The following is a 6,000-nucleotide window of genomic DNA, read 5'->3' as shown; positions in this document are numbered from 1 at the left end:
TCGTATACCTGGACGTTTTTCTGAAGCACTCCAACTGCCGACCTGTGCTTCTTTGAGCCTAATTCCTCCTGTTCCACCTTCAGGGGAGTCTGGAACTTAGTTGCAAGGGAAGCCCTCTTCCTCTTTCAGCACCAGGTATGTGATAGGTGACCTTAGCTTTTAAAGTGGTTCTAAAGCCTAAATTTTGTTTTTTAACCTTAGTCTCCAAACTTTGAAACAAAGGGCCAGTTTATAGTCATTCAGGCATTAGGGGGGCCAGACTGTGGCCAATGGGCATAGAAAAGGTCCTGATGTTAGTAGGAAAAAAACAATGCCCCATCTTTGGTGTCACTGGGCCCCATTGTTAGTTTCATTGGGAGAAATTAGGCCCTATTGTTGGTGTCATTGGGAAGAATTGTGCCCCTTCATTGGTTTTAGTGGGGGGAATTATGGCCCACTGTTGGTATCAGTGGATGAAAAAGTGCCCCAAGGGCCTGGATAAAAGCAACAAAGGGCTACAATTTTGAGACCACTGCCTTAGTGCATACCCTGCATTAAGAAAAAAAAAAAATGTACAGGTAAAAGTATCACCCCCTCTTATAGCTAGGCTAGCCATAGACGGAGCAAATTTCTTCCTGCAACCACAGAGACAGTGCTGACAGATGAATCCCTCCGGCCGAGAAATTTGTCTTCTCCCCGCTAGCAGCTATAATAGCTGTTAGCAATAATAACATATAAAATCTGCCGGTTGGTTGTACCCAAGCTGATCGATCAATCAACTTGATAAATATATATGGTAGAGAGCTATGAAAGTGCCATCACCCCAATATAAACAGAACAAAGGAATACCCTCCAATAGGAAGGGACTATTGTAGGCACATCAGACAAAAGATCTCCTAAGACACAAATATAAAAAAAATACATTTTATTATACAAATAAAACGTGTATATAGTATCATATAGATGTTTAAAAGAATGGCTTATACGCATATGTGGTGGCAGCACAAGAAATGGCTACCAAAAACCTTGAATATGGACTACATGCAATGAGATATCCAACAAGTTTCAAAATTACAGGTTTATGATCTTCAAGGAAGCTTATATGGTACATGTATAGGTATTTAGGCCACAAATGCTGCCTTTTATAAAGATAAGCCAAAAAAATTTAAATGCAAGAGGTTGTAGTGCCACCAAGACGTGCCCAGGCATATGGTCGGAAACACTGCTCCCGGTCCAGGGGCCACTGGGGGCATCAAAGAAGTGCCCAAACAACAGCCGCCTATGGATCCCAGTGGAGATTGGGTGTACAATAAGTGCAACAAGAGATAGGGCTGGGCTAGTGTGTGAAAGTTGTCCAGTAGTATCATTGGATTAAAGACGATGAGCCAAAATTTGGTCAATTTACAAACTGCCAAATCACACAAGGATCAGTCAGTGGTAGCCATGCAGCTGAGGTGACAGATGGCACCTCTTATTTTTATATCTTTTTGGCTTACCTATATAAAAGGCAGCATTTGTGGCCTGAATACCTACATATGTGCCATATGAGCATCCCTGAAGATTGTAAACCTGTATTTTTGAAACACGTTGGTGGTCTCATTGCACATTTAGTCCAAGTTTAAGGTTTTTGGTAGCCATTTCTTGTGCTGCCACCGCATATGTGTATTAGCTATTATTTACAGCATCTCACAAAAGTGAGTACACCGCTCACATTTTCGTAAATATATTATATCTTTTCATGTGACAACACTGAAGAAATTACACTTTTCTACAATGTAAAGTAGTGAGTGTACAGCTTGTATAACAGTGTAAATTTCCTGTCTCCTCAAAATAACTCGACACACAGCCATTAATGTCTAAACCGCTGGCAACAAAAGTCAGTACACCCCTAAGTGAAAATGTCCAAATTGGGCCTAAAGTGTGAATATTTTGTGTGGCCATTATTTTTCCAGCACTGCCTTAGCCCTCTTGGGCATGGAGTTCACCAGAGCTTCACAGGTTGCCACTGGAGTCCTCTTCCACTCCTCCATGACAACATCATGGAGCTGGTGGATGTTATAGACCTTGCGCTCCTCCACCTTCCCAGTGTAGGCAGCACTCGTGCAACCCCAGACCATGACACTCCCACCACAAGGCTTAACTGTAGGCAAGACACACTTGTCTTTGTACTACTCACCTGGTTTTCGCCACACACGCTTGACACCATCTGAACCAAATAAGTTTATCTTGGTCTCATCAGACCACAGGACATAGGGTACGACAAGTTGCTCTAGTGTGAACGGGGCTTAGTCTCTCTCTAATGGACACTCCACATAGAGCTGTACATCCATCTTTCAGAGGTAGAAATCCCCACCTACCTTCAAGCCTGCTTCTGTACAAATATAATACTGTAGGTCTACTTCCCTGCCAGAGGACGACGCGCAGTGTGGTAAAGCAGGGAAAATCTCAGAACTGTATGGACAAAAATACAGCCAAACTGATAAGAGGCATGGAGGCGCTCAGCTATGAGGAAAAATTAGAGGAACTGAATTTATGCTCTAAGAGGGGGAGGTTAAGGGGGGATATTATCAACATGTACAAATGCATAAGTGGTCCATATAGTGAACTTGGTGTTGCGTTAGTCACATTAAGGTCATGACTAGGGTTGAGCGGACACCTGGACGTTCGGGTTCGATCGAACTTCGCTAGAAAGTTCGGGCTCGGGACTCGAACTTGACCCCAAACCCGAACCCCTTTGAAGTCAATAGGGACCCGAACTTTTGAGGACTAAAATGGCTCTAAAAAAAGTCATGGAAAGGGCTAGAGGGCTGCAAATGGCAGCAAAATGTTGTTAAGGCAAGTGCTCGGCAAACAAATGTGGACAGGGAAATAACAGGATGCAGGAAACACTGCAAAATATCGGTTTTTGCCCTAAATGGGTGTTTTTAGAATAGAGCAGCAGTATCTAAATGGTGTATCTCCCACGTACATGCAGAAAATGCACCAAAAAAAAACAATTTGCCCTAAAAAAAATTTGGGGAATAGAAGAACAGTATCTAAAGTGTGTATCTCACACGTACAGATATGCAGGAAACACTGCAAAATATCTGTTTTTTGCATTAAATGGGTGTTTTTAGAATAGCAGAATAGAACAGTATCTAAATGGTGTATCGCACACATATAGATATGCAGAAAATGCTATTCAAAAAAAAAAAATTCCCTAAATTATTTTTTTTGAATAGCACAATAGAAGAACAGTATCTAAAAGTGTGTGTCTCACACGTACAGATATGCAGGAAACACCGTAAAAAAGGTTTTGCCCTAAATGTTTTTTTTTTAGAATAGCAGAATAAAGAAAGTATCTAAAGAGTGTATCTCACAGTAACATATACAGTGCTGGTGCACTGAGCTTGCATAAAATGCCCGCCGACGCCAAACTAACAGACGGATAAAAGTTATATTTTCTCTGCCACTGGGCTCAGGGCAGTGTAAAAAGATTGTGCACTACACCCACAACACAAAATCAAGGTAGATCACTGAGTAATTAGATTTCTGAAGCAGGACTCCTATCTAATTCTCTCCCTCAAACCAGCTAAAGTGATGTGCTGTGCTATGTGCCTCTAGCTTATATAGAGGCTGGGTCACATGCTGAACTGGCGAAAAACAGCCATGCCATTAGTAGGCATGGCTGTGATGTCTTCTAAGGGCACACGAGTTAAATTAATGTTAATTGGCTGCCCTGCAGCTGTTAAAGCGCCATTACCGAACTCGAACATACAGTAAATTGTTCGGGACCCAAAAGTCCGGTACGAACCCGAACTTTACAGTTCGGGTTCACTCAACCCTAGTCATGACAGAGGACAAGGGGGCACTCTTTACATCTGGAGGAAAAGAGATTTCATCACCAAATACAGAAAGGTTTCTTCGCAGTAAGAGCTGTGAAAATGTGGGATAGACAGAGGCAGATTGCTTTAAAAGAGGCCTGGATTATTTCCTAAATGTACATAATATAACTAGATACTAATATTTATTAGGTAAAGTTGATCCAGGGAATATCCGATTGCTTCTCAGGAGGAATTATTTCCCTTGCTGTAGCAATTTGGATCATGCTTTGTTGGGGGTTTTTTTTTTTGCCTTTCTCTGTCTATAAATAAAAAAAAAAAAATACCGTGCTAGAAAAAACACAAAAAAACTGCAACAAAAACCATCAAATACCCCTATGGTGCAAGTAGTATAAAAATAAGTTGCGCTAGAAGTAAACTATCACACTTAAAGTGACACGAAATAAGAACAAATATTGCAACGATGATCAAACAAATGTCCATATGCACAATTAAAATCAAATGGTGATAAGTGCACAAATTAATTGATGTACGGAGAGATGAATATAGATGAACAGCAAAGTCCTCTAGGGTCACTGAGGGTTCGGAGGCATCCAAAGATATTCCTGTCCCCGCAGAGGGTTCAATCTGCCTGTGTGTTTGACTCTGCTCTTAAGGGGGTCCACCTGTTCTGGTAAGAGTTCCCACTTATAGAGTTTCTTCAGATTGAGTCCCATCTTCCTCTTTCCATTCAAACCTTATCCTCAGTGAATGGTGATGGACATTGGAATACACAACCCTAGAGGACTTTGCTGTTCATCTATATTCATCTCTCCATACATCAATTCATTTGTGCATTTATCACCATTTAATTTTAATTGTGTATATGTACATTTGTTTGAATGATCATCACTGCAATATTTGTTATTCTTACTACTGTGGGTATGGGATTGTGTTCAACTAGAAGGACATGTGTCTTTTAGCCAGACTGTAACAAATCCTTTTGAAGTTAAAAGAAAAAAAAAACCCTTCTATACATGCATTACACTTGTGTATTTAGTGGTTTGCCTGGACTTTCTGCCCTAAGCCTTGGTTGAAACCAGTGCAATTTGACAGTTCAAAACCCCATGAAAATTCTCACCCCATTGCCAGCAATGGAACAGTTTAAATTGCCACGACTCATGTCGCAGCAAATCTGAAAAAGGTCCCTTCACTATTTCTGTGCAACTTGCATTGACATCTCTGTAAATAAACTCGCACAGATGTCAGCAAGCCGCACGTGAAATTTCATGGTTTCAAAGCGGAACTGGTGTAAACCAGGGCTAGAAGTAACTATAGAGAAAATTATAGAAATTTTTAGTCGAAGTGTAGACGATAACCATTAAAAACTTTCTGGACGATATCAAACTAAAAGCACAAGTATAACCTGGAGAACGTGGAACCACAAACCCCAGACAGAACCAGTCTTGGATTTATCCTTTAACAGCCAAGTACCTATAGGTAATAACTGCAAGCAAGACACATCTCCAATCCACCATTTCAAAGGATTTTTAGGGTTGGTGCAATGGATTTTTTTTTCTTTTTTACACTCCCATCATCGATGAGAACCTAATATAGAATATTTATGACATAAGCTGCTTATCCAGTAAACAAATGTAATGACAATCATTTGCACCTTAGAAGTTTATCCTGCCAGTCAGGTCAATGCTTGAATTCCTCAGCAGCAGACAGCTGTCAGAATCAACTGGTATATAATGGGGAGGGTAATATTAAAGTGCTAGAGGAAAGCTCATTTAGAAACTTATGGGTAATAATGTCTCATACAAAGGAGTGGCTTAAGTTCATAACAATGAGACTTTGTGCTCCTATGCAGTGCAGTAAAGCTTACCATTATAGGCTCCATTTAATGCCATTAAACCAAGCCTTTCATTGTTTAGCAAAGATGTCAATATTTTTCCTTTAAACTTACCTGTAGGAGAACTCCAGGCAAAATACAGAATCCGGTGGAAGTAAAAATTTGCCAAGTGGAGAGCAAAAAAAAGTTAACATTTCGGGTTTGTTACAGAAGTGGTAGTGAGATATATATCTCACACATCAGATCTGTGGGTTTTGGACATTGGCCATCACACACACAATGCAGTTTGAGTATTCTTAACCCACGTTAGCAGCGTGGACAACAAAGTACACAGTAATGTTACATATGCTTACAAGTCAGTTTCAG

The sequence above is a fragment of the Lithobates pipiens genome, unplaced genomic scaffold, assembly GCF_037356315.1.
Source record: "Lithobates pipiens isolate NorthernLeopardFrog02 unplaced genomic scaffold, aLitPip1_a1.2 Scaffold_27, whole genome shotgun sequence".
Classification (NCBI taxonomy): Eukaryota; Metazoa; Chordata; class Amphibia; order Anura; family Ranidae; genus Lithobates; species Lithobates pipiens.
This window is presented reverse-complemented; position numbering follows the sequence as displayed.